The 15308-nt window shown below is 40.2% G+C and overlaps 1 pseudogene across 1 annotated transcript; it reads left to right on the top strand.

Moving 5' to 3' along the window:
• The first annotated feature begins 2957 nt into the window (after positions 1-2957).
• Positions 2958-3482, top strand: LOC308616316 (mitotic-spindle organizing protein 2-like; annotated as a pseudogene). The gene has a single exon. The product of its transcript is annotated as a mitotic-spindle organizing protein 2-like (transcript).
• Positions 3483-15308: the final 11826 nt, after the last annotated feature.

Here is a 15308-nt window from a genome sequence, read left to right as displayed (position 1 = left end):
ACATAATTTTTTTAAGGTTAATATTAATATGAAATTCAAAGCCATTCATATGGTAATTCCATCATTCAAATTTATGACTGTAATTGAGAATCTTACATTATTTGATCTAAGGATAATCAAAATGAATAGGGCTATGGTCAGATCAAAGTGGGTTTTCAACACATGCAACACCAAAATTAAATGGAGTAATTTAATACTGCCTAATATAATATTCAATATTCATGGAGCGCTTCCCTCAATTTTCTCAGATGAAGTTATTATTCTCTCCAAAGGACAAATTTGAATAAAGAAACCACCACAGATGCTATTTCATATCAGCTTTAACACCTGGAAATTCTTACCGTATGTGAACCACTTTTCAAAGACATTCATTCATTCATTCTATAATCACTTGTAGAATGCATATTAGGCACTGTGTTAGGCAGTGAGAATACAAAAGCAAATGAAAAGAAAACAAGAAATGATTGGTCCCTTACTGATTGTTTGGGTGACAAAGAATTGAGAAAAGAGACCTACAGGAGAAGTGAGACAATTAAAATTACTAGTGGGATACACGCTATGATTGAGGTAAATGGAAGGTAAAATGGGAATTTGGGGTAAGGAGAGCATATGGCAATGATGAGTGAGATTTGGGAAGACTTCCTAGCGCAGCTGAATCTGAAAAATAGTAAGACCCAGGCAAAGGTAGACTGCAAGGATTCCAAACAGAAGTGGGCAGGAAATGCAAAAATCCAGAAGTAAGAAAGAGCATCTTGTGGTACCAGAATTGCAAGGGGCTTACTATGATTAGAGATTACATGAGAGCTGGAGAATGATAAGAGATGAGGCTGGAGAGATGAGTAGACACTGTATCATATCATCATAAAAGACACTTGTAGGCCATTGTAGTAGGTTAAGGAGTATTCCCCCCAAAATTCATATTTACCTGGAACCTCAGAATGTGAGGTTATTTAGAAATAGGGTCTTTGCTGATGTAATTAGTTAAGGATCTCAGATGAAGTCATTCTGGATTTAGGGTGGGCCCTGAATCCAGTGACTGGTGTCCTTATAAGAAGAGGAGAGGACTCAGACACACAGAAAAGAAGGCCATGTGAAGATGAAGGCAGAGTTTGGAATGATGCAGCTCAAGCCAAGGAATGCCAAAGATTGCCAGGAGTCATCAGAATCTAGAAAAAGGTGAGGAAGTATTCTTCCCAAGAGATTTCAGAGGAAGCATGGCTGTGCCAACATCTTGATTTTGGACTTCTAGCCTCCAGAACTGTAAAAGAATGAACTTCCATGGTTTTAAGTCATGAAGTTTGTGGTAATCTGTCACATTGGCCCTGGGAGACTAATATAGTCGTAATAAGGGGTTTGAATTGACATACAGACACCTTGACATGTCAGGTGTCAGCCTTGACACGTTCTATGAAAAGATTTAAGTAAAGAAGTGACGTTATCATATTGGTACTTTACAGAGGTCACTCTGGCTGCCGTGTAGAGGATGGATGTGAAGAAAGAGAGACTGAATATAGGGACACATTGGAAGGACCTAGGGAAGGGCAGCCTTATCTAGAAAAGTGAGAGAGGGGAATGAAGAGAAGTGGCTAGATTTGGAAAATATTAGAAAAGTAGACTTGACAGAACTTCATCATTGTTTCTTAGATGTGAGGGTGTGTGAAGAGTAAAAAGTCAAGGACTAACTCCCAATGTACAGCCTAGCTTTTCCACAACGCATTCGAAAAAGCATCTGTCCTCATCTACAGATCCAGCTAAGGCAGAAGACGTAGGCAGACATGTTTGCACCACTTGAGTTGGGTAGGTTGGGGCAATCTGACTCTCTCCTGGTATGAACAGGGAAATGCTGTTGTGAGCTTTCCCTGAAAGGTCATGCTCGATTGGTGTTAGTCTTAGTGAGCCATATATTAGCAGAAAAATCTAGTTCACAGAGGGAGGAAACAGATGAAGGCCAAAAAAATAAAAACTTAAAAAAAAATTCAAGTGAACTTGGGAGATAGAGATTTTGAGGAGATTCCTTTGAGACCTGATTATAATTCTTATAAATGAAATTATCCTTAAGCATATGATAAATCTTCTTTTTACTTGCAATATCGAGTGGCTTTTCTGTTTTGTAATCATACTATCTCATGCCATCACAACAGATCTCTGGCATGGATCACTGGATAGATGGCAGTACCATTTATCAAGAGGGAAGGATGGGAGGAAAAACAAGTTCTGAGGAAAAATTATGAGTTCAGATTTGCACATTTTGCCTTTGTGGTGCCTCTAGGACATCTAGGCACGTCCAGTGTGGACACAGAAGACCTTATCAGAATGTTTTGGACCAGAGTTCAACTCTGGAAGCCATCTCCCGGTAAAGATTAATTGGTGCCATTTTCTTCCAGGGCAAGTGAGAAAAGAAGGCTAAGGACAATGGGAAGTCTGACATCTGAAGGTCTTCTCTATTCCAGAAAAAAAGAGGAACCTGTGGAGGAGGCTAAGAAGGAATGGCCAGAAAAGTAGAAGAATAATCAGGAAAAGTGTGAGGGTGGAGTCCAAGAAAGTGGAGAAAGGAAAGCATTTCAAGGAGGTCAAGAGCATCAGATGCTGTGGTGAGTGCACTGTTTTTCAGCAAGGAAGAAACCGCTGCTGACTTTGGCAAGAGGAGATTTGGGGAAGTAATGGGGGTGGAGGAAAGATTATGAGTGGAAACAATAGATTATGTTTTCAGTGGGCTGGTTGTAATGAGAAGAAAAGACATACAGAGGTAACTAGAAGGGAACATAGGATAAAGGGAGGTGTCTGTTCGACTAAGATGGGAGAGACTTAAGCCTGTTGACAGACTGAAGGAAGTCAGTTGATAGAATTTAACGATAATTGAGAATCATTCATTAATGACTCAAGGTCTGTAGGAATGTGGGAGGGATAAATGCAATGCCTAGTTGAATAATTACCAACTTTCACTGTGGTGAGAGGGAATGGGAATAGAGTTTTTTAAAAAAGGCAAGAATGTGGGCACGTACCCTCCGCCGTCTGCAGACGGCGGCGCGGGCGCGGGGCCCGGGCCGGGGGCGCCCCTGGGGCTGGAGGCGGGCCCGCAGATGCTGGCGCTGCGGCGGAAGAAGGTGCTGGGCGCCGAGGAGATGGAGCTGATCAAGCTGGGGCAGGCGGCGGGCGGCGCCATGGACCCCGACGTGTGCAAGATCCTGGTGGACCTGCTGAAGCTGAACGTGGTGCCCCTCGCCGTCTTCCAGATGCTCAGTGCATGTGCGCCGGGCAGAGGCTGGCGAGCGAGCCCCAGGACCCCGCGGCCGCGCCCCTGCCCACGCCCTGAGACCCGAGGGAGAAACAAAGGCAGCGGTGCCCTCGGCGGGGGAGGTCCGGCGCTGCCAGAACGCGGCGTCCGGGAAGGATCCAGCCAGAGGATGCCCCGCCAACCCAGTGCCACCAGGCTGCCCAAGCGGGGCGGGCCGGGGAAGAGCCCCACGAGGAGCAGCACCTGAGCGGGAGGCCTCGCATGGGCCCACCGCGGGCCGCCAGCCTCGCAGGCAGGCTGCTCCTCCCGTTGGTAATAAACCTCTTTGAAAACCTGAAAAAAAGAAGAAAAAGGCAAGACTGCAAATAAGTTTGTTGACGAGAGGTAAAAAGCAGAGGAATTTTTTCCTGGTGATTTCTAATTTGGCTCTGGATAGTAAAATTAGGTACTAGAAGTTGAATCTGTGCAGAGGAAACGAACCAGAAAGGTAATTTGGAACTATAAATTACCTAAGAAATTCCCTACCCACCCTCCAGACTATCTCCAATGTGAAACAAATGTGAGTACTTGGAATCACTTAGGAAGTGACCTATAGAAGGGAAGATAACTTCTGGGGTCACCAAAAATATATATAAACCTAAACTGGCTCTTTGTAAAGATAAATTAAAATACAAACACAGATGCACACACACACACCCATATATACACATACATATGTATACACATACCATTTTAAAGTTTGAAAAAGGAGATATGGTAGAAGTCAGAAGAGTTATGCAAGAATATTTTGTGCACTCCATGGTAATAAACTGAAAATCTAGAGGGAAGGAATTTTTTTCTAGCAATATATAAATAACTAAAAGTTAAAAAAACTCCAAATACCAATATCATAGGAAGTATTGGACAAGTTAAATCTACTGCTTAAGAAAAGGTACCAGCCTCTCTTTTCTATTTGAACTGTGTTTTAGGGTAACTAAATAGTTGATAAGGGAAGATTCTTAGCTGAGGAATTTTAGTTAATAAATGCAGAAGGAATGATAGAATAAGAAAGTCACCATTTTTGTAAACCCTAGACAGTGGCTTTAAGGAATGTTCATTAATGACTGCTAAAACTATTAGGTGAAAGGCTGATGGGGAACTTTATAATGAATGGATCAGGCTGACAGTACTTGAATTCATGTACCAATCTCAGTGTCATTGTGAGTGGAACAACTTGACATTAAGGACAATCATGTAATAGGAAGTACACCTCACCACCTATGAAGAATCCTCCACACAAAAAAATTGAGCTTAAATATAATCAAGCCTTTAACTTTCAGTCTACAAAAAATGAGAAAAGAAGAACAAGTTAAGCAATACTTAACTTGTTAAGCAATACTTAACAATCAACCAAGTCCAGAATCTGGAATATTCTGTAAGACAAACAATCATTTATTTCAACAAATAAATGGCATGGCAGGGCAGGAAGGGGTAGTTGAGAAGGTGAGAAGGCACTTTTATAAACTGAGAGAATCAAGAGACAGAACAAACAAAATACAGTGCTGTAGACCTTGTTTGGATTCTGATTCAAATAAACCAACTGTAAAAGGATATTTTTTAAACGATCAGGAAATTTTTTTTAGGTATAAGGTGGCCATGGAAAGGACGCTAGAATGGGGGCTTATAGAAAAGGAAATGGGAATAGCAGTAACAGAGGAAAATATAAAACAAAAGAAGGGCATTGAATGAACTGGTAATGATAGTGTGTGATATACTGAAGAGTATGGCCAATTTGGTTTGGTACATGGGATGTCACTGTTATTCATTGACACTGCAATCCCACGTTCAGTAATTTTTTAATAGAAACAAATGTATTGGTGTAAAGGGATATATGAACAAGGATGTTTATTGTAGCAATTTTTGGTAGTAGCAGAAATCAGGACTTGTACATCCATCAACAGGTGAATGGTTGAATAGATTACATTCTGTCCATATAATGGAATATTATGCAGCTATTGAGAAGACTTACTTAGAGTTACACATATGTTGATCTGGAAAGATGTCCATGAAACATTAAGTGAAAAATGCAAGCTGCAAAGTAATGGGCATGGATTATCCCATTTATTGTAAACCATACAGAAATAAGGAGAAGAAAAAATTCCAACATATGTATATTTCTGTGTCAGTCAGGGTCTAGTTGTCAGAAGAGAGAAATAATATAGTTTTATATATGATTATATGATTTTATATATGATTACATATAAAATAATGGTGAACTCGGCACCAATTTGCTAACCAGATAACTGAAAGAGAACTTGGAGAACTCTAGGTTAGGAGGTGTGATGACTCTGGTTCTGCAGTTGTTGGAAAAACTGTAAGTTGTATTCAGCTACTGTCTGGGGCCATGGCTGTGGCTGCAGGACTGAAGAGTATTGGTCAAGTGATTCTCATGGGGTCCATTAGCAAACCGGAAGGAAACAAGGATCCTGACGGGAAGCTAGGGAGTAAAGGAGAAATGTGGTTTGCAGAGTCACAATCCCAGCATCACAAAACACAGAGGGAGGTTGGAGCTGAGAGACAAGGGCTTAATAACTGATACCATGTATTTGCACATAATGGTGTGGATATGCAGAAAAGCACTGAAGGATACAAATCAACCTGTTCATATAAACAGCAGTAACCTCAGAGGTAAGAAGAGACTGGGAACTTAAAACAAAGAAAAAAGAATAACTCCATGTAGTGTATGATGGATTACAGTGTGTACATACTCTATGTGTAATAATAATTTTTAAAAACCCACATAACTAATGAAGCATAAAAATAAAGAAAAATTAAAATTAGAAGTAGAAATACCCTGAGGTGTGCCCTGGGGAGAGAATAGCTCTGTCTCTGCACGGAGGTAGATGCCTGAGCTGTCAGTGCCCTTGGACCTGAGAGGCAGCTGCTTCAAGGGACTGATTTGCACTGTTAAACATAAAACTAAATTTATGCTTGGATTTTAAAGTGTGCTAAACTGTGGCAACTTCTTGATGATTATTGAATCTGGATAATGGGTACATGGATGTTCATTGTATTGTTCATTCTACTTTTGTGTAGGTTGATATTTTTTTCAAGATAAATATCAGGAAAGGAAGATTCTGATAAAAATCACGATTTATTTTACAATCATAGCCCATGAAAGGAAGAAAATAGATGTATTTTTCCTAACTCCAAGAGAATATGGAGAGTCCTTTATACTTGTTGAATTAATTACAATAAGATCAGTTACAGTTTGATGAGTAAATTCAAACTGAACTTCCTGTAACAATGAGGAAATACAATTTCTTAAAACAAACAAGTAAAACAAGCAGCATTGTCTCAAAATTAAGGATAATATAACAATAAACTATTGTAGTTAAAAATCAAGATGTAACTGGTGGGGACTTCTCTGGCAGTCCAGTGGTTAAGACTTCACCTGCAAATGCAGGGGGTGTGGGTTCGATCCCTGGTTGGGGAGCTAAGATCCCACATGCCTTGTGGCCAAAAAACCAAGACAAAAGAAAAAACAAAAAAACCCAGAAGCAATATTGTAACAAATTCAATAGAGACTTTAAAAATTGTCCATATCAAAAAAAAATCTTTAAAAAAAATGATGTAACTGGTGAACTTCTTAAATGCACACTAGGCAGAAATTTCATCATGATAAGAAACATAAATCTGTCAAGAAGGGACCTTTGCCCCAACCTGGCCGATGTTTACATTTATAGCTGTCCTCAAAGCATCTGATTGGTTAATAGAGTCTGTCTTTGATCTTAATCTCTCTAATAAGCTGCCTGATCAGCTTAATGTATTATAATCTTAAAATGTCTATGTCAACATCTCATCTGCCCAAGGTTCCTGTTATTGACATATAGGGCACCTCTGCTATAATCTGGAATTAAATTTAATAAAAGCAGAATCAACAATATCTGGATATTTTTATTTATTTATTTCCTCTGCTCTAGGTCTGTAAATTTGAGAACCTTAAGAATGCAGGAGGCTAGGATTGGAACCAAGATGGTGGAGTAGGAGGACATGCTCTCACTCCCTCTTGCCAGAACACCAGGATCACAACTAGCTGCTGGACAATCATCGACAGGAGGACACTGGAACTCACCAAAAAAGATACCCCACATCCAAAGACAAAGGGGAAGCCACAATGAGACGGTAGGAGGGGCGCAATCACAGTAAAATCAAATTCCGTAACTGCTGGGTGGGTGACTCACAGACTGGAGAACACTTATACCACAGAAGTCCACCCACTGGAGTGAAGGTTCTGAGCCCCACGTGAGGCTTCCCAACCTGTGGGTCCAGCAACAGGAGGAGGAATTCCTAGAGAATCAGACTTTGAAGCCTAATGGGATTTGACTGCAGGACTTTGACTGGACTGGGGGAAACAGAGACTCCACTCTTGGAGGGCACACACAAAATAGTGTGCGCATCGGGACCCAGGGGAAGGAGCAGCGACCCCAGGGGAGACTGAACCAGACCTACCTGCTAGTGTTGGAGGGTCTCCTGCAGAGGCAGGTGGTGGCTGTGGCTCACCGTGGGGACAAGGACACTGGCAGCAGAAGTTCTGGGAAGTACTCCTTGGCGTGAGCCCTCCCAGAGTCTGCCATTACCCCAGCAAAGAGACCAGGTAGGCTCCAGTGTTGGGTTACCTCAGGCCAAACAACCAACAGGGAGGAACCCAGCCCCACCCATGAGCAGTCAAGCAGCTTTAAGTTTTACTGAGCTCTGCCCACCACAGCAACAGTCAGCTCTATCCACCACCACTCCCTCCCATCAGTAAACTTGCATAAGCCTCTTAGATAGCCACATCCACCAGAGGGCAGACAGCAAAAGCAAGAAGAACTACAATCCCTCAGCCTGTGGAACAAAAACCACATTCACAGAAAGATAGACAAGATGAAAAGGCAGAGGGCTATGTACCAGATGAAGGAACAAGATAAAACCCCAGAAAAACAACTAAATGAAATGGAGATAGGCAATCTTCCAGAAAAAGAATTCAGAATAATGATAGTGAAGATGATCCAGGACCTCAGAAAAAGAATGGAGGCAAAGATCGAGAAGATGCAAGAAATGTTTAACAAAGACCTAGAAGAATTAAAGAACAAACAGAGATGAACAGTACAATAACTGAAATGAAAACTACACTAGAAGGAGTCAATAGCAGAATAACTGAGGCAGAAGAATGGATAAGTGACCTGGAAGACAGAATGGTGGAATTCACTGCTGTGGAAAAGAATAAAGAAAAAATCAAAAGAAATGAAGACAGCCTAAGAGACCTCTGGGGCAATATTAAACGCAACAACATTTGCATTATAGGGATCCAAGAAGGAGAAGAGAGAGAGGAAGTACCAGAGAAAATATTTGAAGAGATTATAGTCGAAAACTTCCCTAACATGGGAAAGGAAATAGCCACCCAAGTCCAGGAAGCACAGAGAGTCCCATACAGGATAAACCTAAGGAGAAACATGCCAAGACACACAGTAATCAAATTGGCAAAAATTAAACACAAAGAAAAATTATAAAAGCAGCAAGGGAAAAACAACAAATAACATACAAGGGAACTCCCGTAAGCTTAACAGCTGATTTCTGAGAAGAAACTCTACAAGCCAGAAGGGAGTGGCATGATATACTTAAAGTGATGAAAGGGAAGAACCTACAACCAAGATTACTCTACCTGGCAAGATATCTCATTCAGATTCGATGGAGAAATCAAAAGCTTTACAGACAAGCAAAAGCTAAGAGAATTCATCAACACCAAACCAGCTCAACAACAAATGCTAAAGGAACTTCTCTAAGTGAGAAACACAAGAGAAGAAAAGGACCTACAAAAATAAATCCAGAACAATTAAGAAAATGGTCATAGGAACATATATATCGATAATTACCTTAAACATGAATGGATTAAATGCTCCAACCAAAAGACACAGGCTTGCTGAATGGATACAAAAACAAGATCCATCTATATGCTGTCTACAAGAGACCCACTTCAGACCTAGGGACACATACAAACTGAAAGTGACTGGATGGAAAAAGATATTCCATGCAAATGGAAATCAAAAGAAAGCTGGAGTAGCAATACTCATATCAGACAAAACAGACTTTAAAATAAAGGATGTTACAAGAGACAAGGAAGGACACTACATAATGATCAAGGGATCAATCCAAGAAGAAGATATAACAATTATAAATATATATGCACCCAACATAGGAGCACCTCAATACATAAGGCAATTGCTAACAGCTATAAAACAGGAAATCAACAGTAACACAATAAGAGTGGGGGACTTTAACACCTTACTTACACCAATGGACAGATCATCCAAAATGAAAATAAATAAGGAAACAGAAGCTTTAAATGACACAATAGACCAGATAGACTTAATTGATAGTTATAGGACATTCCATCCCAAAACAGCAGATTACACTTTCTTCTCAAGTGCGCACGGAACATTCTTCAGGATAGATCACATCTTGGGTCACAAATCAAGCCTCAGTAAATTTAAGAAAATTGAAATCATATCAAGCATCTTTTCTGACCACAATGCTATGAGATTAGAAATGAATTACAGGGAAAAAAATGTTAAAAACACAAACACATGGAGGCTAAACAATACGTTACTAAATAACCAAGAGATCACTGAAGAAATCAAGGAGGAAAACAAAAAATACCTAGAGACAAGTGACAATGAAAACAGGATGATCCAAAACCTATGGGATGCAGCAAAAGCAGTTCTAGGAGGGAAGTTGATAGCTATACAAGCCTACCTCAAGAAAGAAGAAAAATCTCAAACAATCTAACCTTACATCTGCAGGAACTAGAGAAAGAAGAACAAACAAAACATAAAGTTAGCAGAAGGAAAGAAATCCTAAAGATCAGAGCAGAAATAAATGAAATAGAAACAAAGAAAACAGTAGCAAAGAACAATAAAACTAAAAGCTGGTTCTTTGAGAAGATAAACAAAATTGGTAAACCATTAGGCAGACTCATCAAGAAAAAGAGGGAGAAGACTCAAATCAACAGAATTAGAAATGAAAAAGGAGAAGTTACAACAGACACTGCAGACATACAAAGCATCCTAAGAGACTACTACAAGCAACTCTATGCCAATAAAATGGAAAACCTGGAAGAAATGGACAAATTCTTAGAAAGGTATAACCTTCCAAGATTGAACCAGGAAGAAATAGAAAATATGACCAGACCAACCACAAGTAATGAAATTGAAACTGTGATTAAAAATCTTCCAACAAACAAAACTCCAGGACCAGATGGATTCTCAGCTGAATTCTACCAAACATTTAGAGAAGAGCTAACACCTATCCTTCTCAAACTCTTCCAAAAAATTGTGGAGGAAGAAACACTCCCAAACTCATTCTATGAGGCCACCATCACCCTGATACCAAAACCAGACAAAGATACTACAAAAAAAGAAAATTACAGGGCTTCCCTGGTGGCGCAGTGGTTGGGAGTCGGCCTGCCGATGCAGGGGATGCGGGTTCGTGCCCTGGTCCAGGAAGAGCCCACATGGCGTGGAGCGGCTGGGCCCGTGAGCCATGGCCGCTGGGCCTGCGCGTCCGGAGCCTGTGCTCCGCAACGGGAGAGGCCACAACGGTGGGAGGCCCGCGTACAGCAAAAAAAAAAAAAAAGAAAATTACAGACCAATATCACTGATGAATATAAATGCAAAAATCCTCAACAAAATACTAGTAAACAGAATCCAGCAACACATTTAAGGATCATACACCATGATCAAGTGGGATTTATCCCAGGGATGCCAGGATTCTTCAATATATGCAAATCAATCAGTGATACACCATATTAACAAATTGAAGAATAAAAACCATATGATATCTCAATAGATGCAGAAAAAGCTTCTGACAAAATTCAACACCCTTTTATGATTAAAAAAACTCTCCAGAAAGTGGGCATAGAGGGAACCTACCTCAATATAATAAAGACCATATATGACAAACCCACAGCAAACATCATTCTCAATGGTGAAAAACTGAAAACATTTCCTCTAAGATCATGAACAAGACAAGGATGTACACTATCACCACTATTATTCAACATAGTTTTCAAAGTCCTAGTTACAGCAATCAGAGAAGAAAAAGAAATAAAAGGAATACGAATTGGAAAAGAAGAAGTAAAACTGTCACTGTTTGCAGATGAGATGATACTATACGTAAAGAATCCTAAAGATGCCACCAGAAAACTACTAGAGATGATCAATGAATTTGGTTAAAGTTGCAGGATACAAAATTAATGTGCAGAAATCTCTTGCATTCCTATACACTAATGATGAAAAATCTCAAAGAGAAATTAAGGAAACACTCCCATTTACCATTGCAACAAAAAGAATAAAGTACCTAGGAATAAACCTACCTAGGGAGACAAAAGACCTGTATGCAGAAAACTATAAGACACTGATGAAAGAAATTAAAGATGATACAAACAGATGGAGAGATATACCATGTTCTTGGATTGGAAGAATCAATATTGTGAAAATGACTATACTACCCAAAGCAATCTACAGATTCAATGCAATCCCTATCAAATTACCAATGGCATTTTTCACAGAACTAGAATAAAAAATCTTAAAATTTGTATGGAGATACAAAAGACCCCGAATAGCCAAAGCAATCTTGAGGGAAAAAAACAGAGCTGGAGGAAGTCAGATTCCCTGACTTCAGACTATACTACAAAGCTACAGTAATCAAGACAATATGGTAGTGGCACAAAAACAGAAACATAGATCAATGGAACAAGATAGAAAGCCCAGAGATAAACCCACGCACCTATGGTCAACTAATCTATGACAAAGGAGGCAAGGATATACAATGGAGAAAAGACAGTCCCTTCATTAAGTGGTGCTGGGAAAACTGGACAGCTACATGTAAAAGAATGAAATTAGAACACTCCCTAACACCATACACAAAAATAAGCTCAAAAGGGATTCGAGTCCTAAATGTAAGACTGGACATTATAAAACTCTTAGAGGAAAACATAGGAAGAACACTCTTTGACATAAATGACAACAAGATCTTTTTTGATCCACCTCCTAGAGTAATGGAAATAAAAACCAAATAAACAAATGGGACCTAATGAAACTTGAAAGCTTTTGCACAGCAAAGGAAACCATAAACAAGATGAAAAGACAACCCTCAGAATGGGAAAAAATATTTGCAAACGAATCAACAAAGGATTAATCTCCAAAATATATAAACAGCTCATGCAGCTCAATATTAAAAAACAAACAACCCAATCCAAAAATGGGCAGAAGACCTAAATAGACATTTCTCCAAAGAAGACATACAGATGGCCAAGAAGCACATGAAAAGCTGCTCAACATCACTAATTATTAGAGAAATGCAAATCAAAACTACAATGAGGTATCACCTCACACTAGTTAGAATGGACATCATCAGAAAATCTACAAACAACAAATGCTGGAGAGGGTGTGGAGAAAAGGGAGCCCTCTTGCACTGTTGGTGGGAATGTAAATTGATACAGCCACTATGGAGAACAGTATGGAGGTTCCTTAAAAAACTAAAAATAAAATTACCATATGATCCAGCAATCCCACTACTGGGCATATACCCAGAGAAAACCATAATTCCAAAAGACACATGCACCCCAATGTTCATTGCAGCACTATTTACAATAGCCAGGTCATGGAAGCAACCTAAATGCCCATTGACAGATGAATGGATAAAGAAGATGTGGTCCATATATACAATGGAATATTACTCAGCCATCTAGAGACTGTCATACAGAGTGAAGTAAGTCAGAAAGAGAAAAACAAATATCATATATTAACGCATATATGTGGAACCTAGAAACATGGTACAGATGAACTGGTTTGCAGGGCAGAAATCGAGACAGATGCAGAGAACAAACATATGGACACCAAGGAGGGAAAGTGGCGGGGGTGGTGGTGGTGGTGGTATGCTGAACTGGGCGATTGAGATTGACATGTATACACTGATGTGTATAAAATTGATGACTAATAAGAACCTGCTGTATAAAAAAATAAATAAAATAAAATTCAAAAATTCAAAAAAAAAAAGTTATTTACCATAATGTTCATTGCAGCACTATTTACAATAACCAGGACATGGAAGCAACCTAAGTGTCCATAGACAGATGAATGGATAAAGAAGATGTGGCATATATATATACAATGGAGTATTACTCAGCCATAAAAAGAAACGAAATTCAGTTATTTGTAGTGAGGTGGATGGACCTAGAGTCTGTCATACAGAGTGAGGTATGTCAGAAAGAGAAAAACAAATACCGTATGCTAACACATATATATGGAATGCAAAAAATAATCATTCTGAAGAACATAGGGGCAGGACAGGAATAAAGACGAAGAGGTAGAGAATGGACCTGAGGACATGGGGAGGGGGAAGGGTAAGCTGAGATGAAGTGAGAGAGTGGCATGGACATACATACACTACCAAATGTAAAATAGATAGCTAGTGGGAAGCAGCCACATAGCACAGGGAGATCAGCTCGGTGCTTTGTGACCACCTAGAGGGGTGGGATAGGGAGGGTGGGAGGGAGACGCAAGAGGGAGGGGATATAGGGATATGTGTATGTATAGCTGATTCACTTTGTTATACAGCAGAAACTAACATAACATTGTAAAGCAATTATACTCCAATAAAGATGTTAAAAAAATGTTAGAAACAAAAAAAATAAAAAAAACAGAGCATAGAAGTTTAAAGGTATATTTTCTTGGAATCTATTTGTAGAGCTAAACTGAAACACTGAGCAAGGAAGTTTGTGAAATTTGTGCGTGGTTTTGGCTCAATTTAGAAAAAAAAAGAATGCAGGAGGCTTGGAAGAGATTAATATCATGTGAAAGAGATTGCCCTTTTTTGAAGACTCCAGACAACTCTGGCAGAATCGTCAAGAGAGCTAGCTAGTATGGTTAAGTATCAATAATATGTGGGCCAGCAAGAAGTCAGGAAGTGGGTCCTAATCAGACTCCAGAGCCATCTCTACTTGGGTGTGGAAGGTAGAATGACCCTCTTTTGTCAGGGAAACCCTTAGAGCTTTAAGACAATTCAGAAGAAATGTGGAAACTTCAAGAAGGAGATACTAAAGTTCCTGCTAACAGTGCTTATGGACTGTGGGCTCTGCAGTGCCATGATCCCCCAAGTATGTGCAGCACCTCCAACTGAATACACTTGTGAAGTGCAGTCAGTGTCCTAAGTCTGTGGAGTAGGGGAGTCAGGAAAGTGGTAGAAATTTGAAATAGCTACCATGAGGAATGGGGAAAACTACTGATGAAGTATTCGCCGAAGAAATTTTGGGCTGTGAGGAAGAATAATCCGAGGTTGGAGAACCTTATTACATGATTTTCTCAGCAGCCCTAAAGCAACGTGAGTTCAGGGGCTGAGAGGATGGATGAATGAAGACTGGGGTATGATGGGAGGCAAGAGGACAAAGATGGTGAGCTCATTGATGAGACAGTGACTGAACTGATACAACCTGGGGTCTGGGCTGAGTAAAGAAAAGAAAGAAGACAGAAGGGTCTGAAAGTTAGGGGGAAACACAGGAGGCAATACATGGCGGGGGGGGCGTGAGGGGCTTGACTAGATCAAAGGCCAAGGGGAGGAGTAAGACGTGGAAGAGCTGGAGGGTTGTGTGAGCAATTCACCGGAATTCAATCTATCAGAGGTGGAGCACATAGATGTACAAAGGTCCTCAGGTGTGCCCCTGGGAGGAGGTAGTTGTTATGGAATAAAGGTCGTTGAATATATCAAGGCACCGTGAAGCTAGAGTATTGGATGACTTATCCATGTGGGTGTTCACACCGAGGGCAAGGAGCAAAGAGAAAGGCTCTCTGGTATGAATTTAGGAGAATATCCGAAGATTAACAGATGACAGGCTGCTTCTACTTGGGACTGTCAGTCCCAGCCTCTGATCTCTATGCATTGCATTCTGGCATCCTGGAAAGGAATTCAAGGACGCTGGTCCACTCTTTGAATATTCCCCCCGACATCTCCAGCCGCCTCCCCCTCATACACACACACAAACACACACAGCCTGGAG

The sequence above is a fragment of the Mesoplodon bidens genome (assembly GCF_964165515.1).
Source record: "Mesoplodon bidens genome assembly, chromosome: 4".
In the NCBI taxonomy this organism is placed as follows: domain Eukaryota; kingdom Metazoa; phylum Chordata; class Mammalia; order Artiodactyla; family Ziphiidae; genus Mesoplodon; species Mesoplodon bidens.
The sequence above is the reverse complement of the archived record's forward strand: the minus strand, read 5'-3'. Positions and strand labels throughout refer to the sequence as shown.